The sequence below is a fragment of the Portunus trituberculatus genome, chromosome 40, assembly GCF_017591435.1.
Source record: "Portunus trituberculatus isolate SZX2019 chromosome 40, ASM1759143v1, whole genome shotgun sequence".
In the NCBI taxonomy this organism is placed as follows: Eukaryota; Metazoa; Arthropoda; class Malacostraca; order Decapoda; family Portunidae; genus Portunus; species Portunus trituberculatus.
In genome coordinates, this window is record NC_059294.1 from 15164847 (window position 1) to 15177678 (window position 12832).

Sequence of the window (12832 nt, forward strand, 5' to 3'; positions counted from 1 at the left end):
ATCACAATCTCCAGCAGGATGCTCACACACACAACCACAGCAGAGTGCCGCCACAGACGAAGAGATTGGAGACTGGGAGCTGGCAGATTTGGAGTAAAAGTGAGTATTTTGCTGTGAATCCATTATATTTTATGCTACATATATTTCAGCATTAAAAGTTAGGTGAAAGGACAATTAATAGGGATACTACACAACTTTGCGAAATTTAGCGCTTTTTTAGCGCTTTTTAGGTGGACATAGCGCCTTTTCAAATTACGAGTTGGCAACTCTGAATTGGGCGGCAGGCAATGTTTTTATTTGAGTGTAACGGGAGTAGGGGCAACAGCGGACCAATAGCGCGCTGGCTTCACTTTTGTGAGGTCATGCCGCGTTCTGTTATCAACTTCCTTGATATTCAGCCTGTTTCGATCTGTACAGGTACTGTTCGAGGAAGACTGTTCGAACATGGGTTTGGAACCAAAACTTTAAACACTCATTCGTGAGGAATACATCACAGCCAATAAGAAAATCTGTGGAAATAATCAACCAATACGAGGGCTGGATGGGTATCTCTGTGGTAAACTATAAAAAAAAAAAAAAAAAAAATGGTTCATTGTCGTTATGGCGTGAGTTTGTCCATGGCCCACTTCCGTTATTTGGTGAGATTAGTGGTGCTTCCTCTTCAAGCTCAGCTAAGGATTGGCCACAAGTTGACATGTCTACCATCATTATCACCTGTGCAGTTGATGGGCATTAATTCCAAGCCTTTCCCTTCAACCAATAGTAAGTGACTGCGTGGAGTTGAGGAAGGTTGCTACCAGGCTCGAACTCTGCTGCCATGTTTGTTTGTGATCAGTATTCTTTCCCATATTTCAAATAAACTACATTAATTTCAGATAAAAGTGATGCTACCATGAATGTCTTCAAATCGCACCATGTTGTTGTTGTGAATCTCTTTAGGACAGCTAGATTTGATGACATTCTGTGTTGTAGTGATGTGCAAATGATTCAAAGCGTCGTGGCTATCGCAAGGAACGGGCAGACGCAGAACGTAAGAGGTAAGTACGTAAGGTTAGTTTTTGTATTAGTAATGTTCATATGTTATTTGGAAATCTACACTTATGTGCATACGCAAGGATACCGTAACATGCACTTATTTGTTAGTTGTGCAGTATTTATTATGTTTCACCCATCTCAGATTCTTGTTAGGTCAGGTAAGACCATGTGATATGAAGTATGAATTTTTTTTTTTTTTTTTAAGATAAGATAATTTATTGGTCACATTGTTCTACATGATGCATACAAGTGAAATTCTTTATGGCAAAACAGGCTCCAAAAGTACTATACATAGATACAAGTATGTCACATAGAAGCATTGAAATAATTTCTATGAATACAAAAGGTTGAAGAGCACTATACTGCTGGGGACAAATGATTTTTTGTACCGATCCGTTTTTATCAAAGGCAGTGCCAGCCTTTGTCCTGACCTTAGAAATATAAAACAGTTATTAAGAGGATGAGTTTGGTCCTGCATTATTTTTCCATCTTGTTTTATTGCAGCTTCTTGATGTAGAATGTCTGTGAACGTTACTGATGCCCCTAACTTTTTAGCTTTTCTAACTATTTTGCTTAGCTTATTTTTGTCTGTTAAAATTAGCTTTTTGTTTCAGGTGGTGATAGAGAAATTCAAAATTGACTCTAAGGTGGATTTTTAAAACAGGCTGATTATTTTCTTGTCTACATGAGCATTATTTAAGATTCTGATAAAATGAAGTCTTTGGTTACACTTTTTAGTGACTAGATTTGTGTTTCCATTGCCTTTAAGTTCGTCATCAATCATAATCCCAAGATATTTATATTGTTTTACCCGCTCCACAGGTTCTCCTTCAATACTGATGGCATCTGGTACATTTGCAAGCTTTTTTCTAAAATCTATGATCATCTCTTTGGTTTTCTTTATATTCAATACTAAATAGTTTTCTGTACACCACTCAACAAATTTTTGTACCTGAGTTTCGTAATTTCTACAGTCATCATTTAATATCTTACCTATGATCACTGTGTCATCAGCATATTTGATTGTGGTACAGTCATCAAAGATGCTCCTACAATCATTTGTGTACAGGGTGAATAATACTGGAGACAACATGCATCCCTGAGGCGCACCTGTGTTGGTGACGATTTAGTTGGACAATGTGTTGCCTATTTTGGTGTACTGGGGCCTTTTTGTTAAGAAACTACATATCCAGTTTAAAAGGTTACTATTATATCCCATCTCTAAAAGTTTCTTTAAAAGTAATTGGGACTGTATAGTGTTAAAAAATGAACTAAAATCTATGAATAAAATTCTAGTTGATGAGCATCTTTGATCTAAGTGTTCACTAACATCATTCATAAAAATTAAGCTTGCATCTTGGACATTTCTATTTCTACAGTAAGCAAATTGCATTTGGTTTCTAAAACTTTCCATTCTATCACATAAAAGGTTTCTAACAATATTCTCCAGGCATTTCATGATATTAGATGTGAGGGCAACAAGTCTGAAATCATTAAAGTTATTCGGGCAAGTAGTTTTGGCAATGGGTTTAATTTGTCCATATATGAGGAAACTGACAGAAATTAAACCTATTTAGCAACACATGGTCTTGTTCTTAGGTCAGTTTATGCTACTGCTGGCTCATTTTTTTTGTTTATTCCACTACTTTTGTCTTCAGTTGACGACTTCCTAAAGTTTCTTATTCCATTACTGTAGCGTGAAATATAGTATTGATATGCTAATCTATGGTAAATAATAAATAGAAGCACACAGCTGTATTTGCGAATACTTATGTTCGACTTTCACAAACTTGGGGACCTGAAAGGAAAGTGTGATTTCCGAATGATGAAGGCTAAAATATGATCAAGTATCACCTCTTACCACCGAAAAAAATAGTAGGGAGCTATCATACTACCACTGTTAAGATGGGCCTCATCTTTGAGATTACAGAAAATCTGGAGAAATTGGTAGTCTATGCAACCTTAGCGATATTAATCTAAACTATAATAGGTAAATTTTTTGTTTAATACAATATCCCCTATCTTTACCATCACCCCCTAACCCCTCCAACAAGCTTGGGGGCCTTTGGGGAATCGGGGGTTTTGGGTGGGGAGACATATATGAGTGATATATGGCTTTTTTAAAAATTTAAGGAAATTTCCCTACATATTTGATGAATTTACCTAAATCTAAGGATATTTCCTTAAATGTAGGGAAATTTCTCCAAATGTAGGAAAATATCCCTGAATGTAGGGAAGTTTTACATAATATAAACTTTCCATTCTAGGACACTAACCTAACCCTAACATAAACCTAACCTAACTTATCCTAGCCGGGCGGGGGGATAGGCTGCACCCCCCGGACATCCCCCTATAACACTAACCTAATACTGACATAAACCTAACCTAACCTAAACTGACGTGTCCTAGCTGCGGGGGCACAGCCCCCTTGGACCCCCCCTTGTAACATTAACCTAACCCTAACATAAACCTAACCTAACCTAACCTAACATATCCTAGCCGGGGAGGCTACCCCTCCGGACACCCCCTATAACACTAACCTAACCCTAACATAAACCTAACTTACCATATCCTTGCTTTGGGGCTGCTTTCCCCACACGGTTCTCTCATGGGTAGACACAATATGCCCTATCTCTACTAATAATACCCCTCCTCACAATACCTTAACGGAAGGTTGAAGGTCTTAGCTGTGGAACATCATCTTCTCGATTGTCGTGAAGTTCACTGGCCTCTACGGTGACAGCAGGAGCGATGATTTCCCAGTAATCAAATTCACAACATTTACAACTAATGAACTAATGTCAATGGTGGCCATGGCTGAACTGTGCACACAGATGTCTTTGTGCACCTGTCTGCCCAGCTGTGCCCCGCCTATGAATACCTATAGCAAATTCTCATTGGCGCAGCTCGTGGTGTTAAGAGGTGGTGGCATGTCATTGGACAAAAAAACTATAGACACAATAAGAATCCTATTCAGCAGTTACCCACAAACCCCAGCTATAAACAAATGCAAGTCAGTGTACTGCTCATATCCGAGTGTGATGGAGCTCCAAGGCTTGCCGCATCTTGCTGGACTTGAGAACACTTGCCGAACACCGCACATTCCCGGACCTATTGCAGCGTTATTATTTATTTGCGGGAGGTAGTGTACTTAATGAAAATGTTGTAAATAGTAAGAACAACAACCTAAGGGTGGCCAAAACTATCTAAAGTTTATTTTATTAAACTGTAACAGAATCCTATAATATCATCTGCCTTAACCTCACCTAACTTAGGCTAGGTTGGTTTAGTTTAGGTTTGGTAAGGGAGAGGAACATGTACATGGTTAACCTCTAATGGATTAAGGCATTGATTACTCAAAACCTAGACTAGACACTGGATTATAGTTTTTTTTGCATATGAACCCATGAATTGGCTACATCCTTTCCAGCTATATATGTTACTGACCATTGCTGATACAGGTTCTCAGACATGGCCAGTAAATACTGTGTTAATGTAAGAACAATGATTATCATTGCTAATGATAATAATTGTTTGAATACCTTTAGCTGTAGAATAAACTAAAGACAAGCCAGTCAATAGACTATATTTTCATTGTATGGCACGTGCACACACACACACACACACACACACACACACACACACACACACACACACACACACACACACACACACACACACATCTGGCTTCACAGCCAGATGACACATTCCCCGCCGGTGGAGATATTTGGGTGTGTCTTCTTCACGTGTAGCCCCTGTTCACCTAGCAGTGAGTAGGTGCAGGATGTAAATCGAGGAGTTGTGACCTTGTTGTCCCGGTGTGTGGTGTGTGCCTGGTCTCAGGCCTATCCCAAGATCGGAAATAATGAGCTCTGAGCTCGTTCCGTAGGGTAACGTCTGGCTGTCTCGTCAGAGACTGCAGCAGATCAAACAGTGAACACACACACACACACACACACACACACACACACACACACACACACACACACACACACACACACACACACACACACACACACACGTGATCATGCAGTTTTGGAGTTCAAGGTGATAGATGAAGAGAAATCTAGAAGAAATGAAGAATATAAAGTGGGAAGATGGAATTATGCCAAGACAGATTTTGGAAACCTAAAGAAATTCTTTCAAGAGACAAATTGGATGAAATTCAAGAGTGCTAAGGGAGCAAATGAAAAGTGGAAGGAATTTATAAAAATATACAAAGAAGGTGAGAAAAAATTTGTACCAATAAGACAACATAGAGAAGTTGGAAAGCAGGACTGGTTTAACGATAGATGTGAAAAGGCTAGAACAAGAAAAGAGGATGCATGGAAGAGGTGGAGAAGGAAAAGACGGATTAAGCAGTGGGAAAGTTACAAAAGAGCAAGAAATGAATATGTGTTGATTAGAAGAGAAGAAAGAAAGAAACAAGAAAAGGATATAATTGATAAATGTAAAGACCAACCAAGGCTTTTTACAGACATGTGAACAACAACATCAAAAATAGAGAAAGTATTGAAAGTTTAGAAGTAAATGGAGTATGCAGTGAAGATCCCAGGAAATGGCAGAGGCTATGAATGGATGCTTTCGGAAGGTATTCACAAAGGAGACTGCTTTTGACAAACCACTGGTAATGGAACAGAAAGGGATTATGAAGGAGTTTCAAGTAACTGTGGAGGAGATCAAGAATATGATGGGGAGTTTAGAAGTGAGAAAAGCTGTGGGACCTGATGGGGTATCAGGATGGATTTTAAGAGAATGCAGGAGCAACTGGCAGAAAAAGTTTGTGAAGTAATTGATGCCTCATTAAGGGAAGGTGTAGTGCCCCAAGACTGGAAAAGAGCTAACATTGTCCCAATCTATAAATCAGGTAACAAGAGAGACCCATTGAACTATAGACCAGTGTCACTTACAAGTGTGGTAGCTAAGATGTGTGAGAGGGTGGTGAAGAATAGATGGACAGACTTCTTGGAGAAAAATGACATACTTTGTGAGTGTCAATTTGGTTTTAGAAAAGGGCGTTCATGCACGACAAACCTGATATGTTACTATTCGAGGGTGATAGATGTAATACAGGAAAGAGATGGTTGGGCTGATGGAATATATCTGGATTTAAAAAAGGCCTTTGATAAGGTACCACACCGGAGACTGATCTGGAAACTTGAAATGGTAGGAGGAGTGCATGGCAGTTTACTAAAATGGATGGAAGACTTTTTGGTAGGAAGAGAAATGAGAACAATAATTAAGGACAGACCATCAGAATGGGGCTTGGTGGAGAGTGGAGTTCCACAGGGATCAGTGTTGGCACCAGTAATGTTCGCGGTCTACATAAATGACATGGTGGATGGGGTGTCCAGTTATGTGAGCCTATTTGCAGACGATGCAAAATTGTTAAGAAAAGTGAGATGTGACAAAGATTGCGAACTACTCCAGGAAGACTTGGACAGAATATGGAAATGGAGCTGTACATGGCAAATGGAGTTCAACACGACAAAATGCAAGAAAATAGAGTTTGGCAAGAGTGAAAGAAGAATCAGGAGTATGTACAAGATAGGAAATGAAGACATAAAACCAGTCATGAAGAAAAAGACCTTGGGGTGACAATTACCAATGACCTATCGCCAGAGAGACATATAAACAAAATAATTGGAGAAGTATTGAACTTATTGAGGAACATAAGAGTGGCGTTCGTATATTTAGATGAAGAAATGATGAAGAAAATAATTACTGCAATGATAAGACCGAGGCTTGAATATGCAACAATACAGTGGGCTCCGAACTTAAAGAAACACATAAGGAAACTAGAGAAAGTACAGAGGGCTGCAACAAAAATGGTGCCTGACTTAAGAGATTTGACTTATGAAGACAGACTGAAAAGAATGCAACTTCCGACCCTGGAAAACAGAAGAGAAAGGGAGACCTGATAGCAATATACAGAGTGATGATTGGCATGGAAAAATGGATAGGGAAGATCTGTGTATGTGGAATGAAAGAATGTCGAGAGGGCATGGGAAAAAACTAAAAATGGCCACTTATAGGAGAGATGTGAAAAAATATAGCTTCCCTCATAGAAGGGTGGAAGCATGGAATAGTTTAGACGTGGAAGTGGTCAACGCAAGGAATATTCATGATTTTAAGAAAAAGCTGGACATTAATAGATATGGAGACGGGACAACACGAGCATAGCTCTTTTCCCGTATGTTACAATTAGGTAAATACAATTAGGTAAATACACACACACACACACACACACACACACACACATTGGTATTTACCACATCTCTCTAAAAGAGGAAATTGAACATGAATGTCCCTTGGAGGAAAGCAACCATGATGTCCTAAGCTTTGAGCTGGATATGGAATTAAGCCCGAATAAGGTTGTGGAACGCAGACACGGAGGAAAAATTGAATTATATTAGGGCAAATTATAACCATATAAGGGAGTTCTTTAATGAAATTGACTGGTCCGTGGTATACCAAGAAAGGGATATGCAATTGAAATACGATAAATTTATGGATTTATATAACTCTGCTGTGAAAAAGTTTGTACTGTACCACAGAAAGAGGACTTTAAATAATAGACAGTGGTTTAATAGAAATTGTGAAGAAGCAAAAAAGAACAAATAAAAGGCATGGAAGAAACTTAAGAAAAACAGTGATGTATTATCAAGAGAAGTTTACAAAACAGCAAGGAATAGATATGTTGAAGTAAGGAGAACAGCACAAAAGGAATATGAACAGAGGGTGGTGGAAAACTGTGATAGTGACCCTAAAATGTTTTACAAATTCATAAATGGAAAACTAAATATAAGGAGGCAATAGAAAAGGTAAAAATGGGAAGAAGTATATGAGGATGCTGAGATATAGCTGAAATTTTGAACGACAACTTTTGCAAAGCGTTTACAAAGGAGGAGCATTTTATAGGAGAAAGGCCTACGGAAATAAAGCAAATGCAGGACATCATGGTTACTAAGGAAGATGTAAGGAAAATTATAAGCAATTTGGATATTAATAAATCAATGGGGCCTGATGGCATATCTGGGAAGTTGCTAAAAGAATGTAAGGATCAGTTGTTGAACCTCGTATTTGATATTGTGGAAACCTCTATACGAACAGGAATAGTCCCGAAAGAGTGGAAAAGAGCTGACATTGTGTCTATATATAAGAATGGTAGTAGAATGGAACCGTTAAATTATAGACCAGTATCGTTGACTAGTATATTGTGCAAGGTATGTGAAGAAGTAATTAAAGCTAAGTAGAGTGAGTATCTAGAAAGTGAAAACATTCTGAGTGAAAGGCAGTTTGGTTTCAGAAAAAGAAGATCGTGCATATCCAATTTATCATGTTTTTATTCAAGAGTGACTGACATATTACAACATAGAGAGGGATGGGTGGATGCTATCTACCTGGACTTGAGAAAGGCCTTTGATAAAGTACCACACAATAGACTGATGTGGAAACTAAAGAAGATTGGAGGAGTAAATGATAAACTAGCAAAATGGATGGAAAATTACTTAGTGGGAAGAGAAATGAGAACAGTGGTGAAAGGAAGGAAGTCGAGTGGAAGAAGGTAACCAGTGGAGTTCCACAAGGGTCAGTGCTTGGTCCCATCATGTGTTTGATTTATGTTAATGATATGCCAGTAGGAATTGACAGTTACATGAACATGTTTGCGGATGATACTAAAATTATGAGGAGAGTAAAGAATGTGGAAGATCGTAACAAGTTACAGGAAGATCTTGATAAAATATATGAGTGGAGTAAAGAGTGGCAGATGAAATTTAATATAAACAAAAGCCATGTTATGAAAATGGGAAGAAGTAGATACAGACCAAACATGGATTACAGGCTGGGTGATGAGAAAATTAAAGAGACCAATGAGGAGTAAGACTTAGGAGTAACCGTGCAAAACACTTTGTCACCGGAGAAATACATTAACAAGATATTTGGGAAAACATATAACATGCTTCAAAATATTGGCCTTGCATTCCACTACCTAGATGAAGGAATGATGAAGAAGATATTGTGTACCTTAATAAGACCTCAGTTAGAATATGCAGCTTGTGTCTGGTCACCGCATATGAAGAAAAATGTGAAGAAGGTGGAAAGGGTACAGAGGCTGGCAACAAGGATGGTACCAGGACTCAGGAGTTAGACTATGAGGAAAGACTGAGGAAGCTGGGGCTGACCACATTAGAAGAGAAAGAACAAGAGGAGACATGATAACTATGTATAAATTGATGAACAAGATTGACATATTGGACAGAGTTGATAAAGGTGACCACAAGTAATCATCTCCGAGGACATGGAAAAAAAATTAATAAAGACATCTGTCTAAATGACGTGAGAAAATACAGTTTCCGCATCGTAGTATTGATAAGTGGAATAAACTGAGCAGTGATGTCGTTGACGGTGTGTGTCAATCAGATGAAAGAGATATGACAGGAGTGGACAAGGAGACAGGACACAGAGAGCTTAGCTGTAATACACAAATAGATAAATACACACACACACACACACACACACACACACACACACACACACACACACACACACACACACACACACCTTTCACGTGTAGCCCCTGTTCACCTAGCAGTGAGTAGGTACGGGATGTAAATCGAGGAGTTGTGACCTTGTTGTCCCGGTGTGTGGTGTGTGCCTGGTCTCAGGCCTATCCGAAGATCGGAAATAATGAGCTCTGAGCTCGCTCCGTAGGGTAACGTCTGGCTGTCTCGTCAGAGACTGCAGCAGATCAAACAGTGAATCACACACACACACACACACACACATGCACAGAAAATGCATTGTATTTGTTTGGAACAACACAAAGCACACACACATTAATTATTCAAATGTCAGAACCTGAGAGTTTTCCAAATTTATTGCTTATGGGTGTTACGGCTCGCCTATAACATACTGTACTACCATCATCTCCTCCGCTTGTTACCTCGTTCGCCACCTCTCCGCCTCCCCTTCCACGTCACCGTCTCGTGAACCTTCCACGCCACCGTTTCATGAACCCTCCACGTCACCGTTTCATGAAGCCCCGCTACTGTCCCGAAGTTGGATTCACGCGGCCCCATTCGACTCAACCGGAAGTGTTGAGCCAGCTCTTGGCTTTCTGGAAAGCAAGTTGAGGTCCAGGCCTCAACCAGTGAACACAACGCTTCTTGGGTCTACCGTGGGATCAACCATCACCCAGCACTTCACCACTGCGACACCGCATAAGTATCACTTCCCCTCGTCCGTGTTTTCCACATTGCCTCTATATAGGATTAGGATTATTGTTAGGTATTAAGTTGGGTTCTTTATTGTTGTATTTATTACTGTGTTATATGTATATGTGTATGTCATTTTCCTGTGTTTCATGTTATATATCTGTGTTTCATGTTTCATGTTATATCTATGTGTCAATTTCATTATGGGTTATTAAAATAGCTTTTTAAAGTGCCCCTTTGCATTTCCTCACCAGTTGAACCTGCAGTGTTTTTTTTTTTTGTTATTGTTCACCGGCTCCCCGATGCCAATCTTACCAGTTTAACCGGTGAACGTAACAATTGGCGACCGTGACAGGACCATTATAACCCATGTTCAGTGTTCCATTTTTCCAGTGACTTTTTTTCTGTGATTACATTATTTTTTTGTTTCTGTGGTGTTGTGACTTTGATGTGTTTTTTTCTGTGACTTACTCTGCGTGTGGTTTAAATTTACCTTTGTGCGATCAAGTAGCTCCTTTTGGGTTAAACGTGCTTCGTGACTTTCATTGGTATCGCATAGCAGTGGTAGAGCAGGAAACCAGGTAGAAAGGCGTGTTCACCGATAGCACTTATCTCTATTTTTTGCACATAGGCAGGTGTGTAATAAGTGTTATCCAAGTGTTGGGATCATCATATGTTCATGCGAACCCTCAATCCCTCACTTCGGATCATTTTTCTCGCTAGTTAGAATCGGCCATTTTAACTAGTCTCTCAGACTAATCCGCCTCCTTATCAATAACAAGTCTCAGTACAATTCGCTCCTCACTCTCAAGTCTCGTAACTAGAGTAATCCGGATCCCTCTTAATGCCGTAACTCTCTAGTTTACCCTCATTAGTGATTGTACTCATAAGTGTTTACTTAAGTATAATCTAGGTAATTTCAAGGTTGCCTTTATTATCACTCTGCCAAGTTCCTCACTTAAGTAATTCGCTTATCATTTTTTTTTTGTTGTGGTTTAACATCTATTTAATATGGCTTCCGCTCAGTTTAACGTTGAAGATTTTTGTGCCGACCCTTCTCTGGAACAACTTAAAGATGCTAATATCAAGAAGGACCAATGGAAGACCATCGCTAAACATTTTGATGTTCCCATCACGTCTCAGATGACTAAAGAGGTCATTAAGAATGTAGTTGTTGAACATCTAGTGCAAGAAGGTCAGTTGCTAGGAAATGCCATAGAAGAGTTAACTCCCATGTCAGCCTCTACGAGGACTATAATACACAGTCCCCAGGAAGAACAGGATAAGAGTAGGATAAGTCAATGGGAAATTGAGAAGCTTAAACTAGAATACTGGATGCATGAAAAACAAATGCAACTACAGGCAGAAAAGGAAGAGAGAGAATTTCAGTTACAACTTAAAAGGCAGGAGAAAGAGTTAGAAATTCAGGAGTTAACTCTACGAAATGACGCTAAGTTTAGAGGGGAAGAAATAGATATAAAGAAAAAGTTGGCAAGCTTTAATCCCGCTACAGCTACTCCGCTAGTTCCCCCTTTTGATGAATCTGATGTTGACGGGTCATTTCGCGCTTTTGAGAGCATTGCTAATAGGAATAAATGGCCCAAGGATCAGTGGGTGTCTCTCCTTGTCCCTAAGCTAGTAGGAAAAGCTTATAGGGTATACAACGGCCTTAGTGATGAGGTAGAATATGAAGAGATCAAAGGTAACATTCTAGACGCCTACTCTATCACTTCTGATGGATACAGACAACAGTTTCGAAAGTATGTGAAACCAGAGTCTCACACCTATGTTGAATTTGCTAGTGAGAAACTAAGACAATTTAAGAAATGGTTAGCCGCCCTTAACATTACCACCTTTTCGGAGTTGCTCAATCTAATGGTCCTGGAAGAATGGAAGAACAAGTTACCTTTAATATTCTGAGGCATGTGGAAGAACGGGAGAGAGTGATCTTATGTCTGCCGCTAAAGTGGCTGATGCGTTTGCTTTGTTGATGGGATCCCTGGGTAGTAGAGGTCGTGGTTCACTATCTAATGTTAGGTCCTCCTTTGGGGAAGGTTTTGGGGGCGGGTGGTAAGCCGACCGGATTCTCGCCAAATGCATATAATTCTCCTGGTGTACATACTGTAAGAAACCAGGACACACGATCCAAAAATGTAGACACCCAAATTGCAAGGCCTCTCAACGTCAACTTTCTTTTGTGGCCCTAAACCTAACACATTTGAGAACAAGAAACCAGTGGCCCTAGCTAACCCTGTCAACTCTCCTCTAGAACTTTATGACTCGTACATGTATCAAGGTAAAGTGTCCCTGACTGATGGTAAAGACAAGGCAATAAATATCAAGGTTCTGCGTGATACAGGTGCTGCCCAATCCATCTTAAGGGAAGATGTCATCCCTAACATCAAACAGGCTTTCACTGGGAGAAGGTGATCCTTACAGGTCTCGAATCACAGCTCTCCTATCCCTTGGCTAATATTAGCTTACAGTGCCCGTTCATTTCAGGAGAGGTTGAGGTAGCCATTAAACCTGGTGAACTGCCAGTACCGGGGTACATCTTGTACTGGGTAATGATCTTGCGG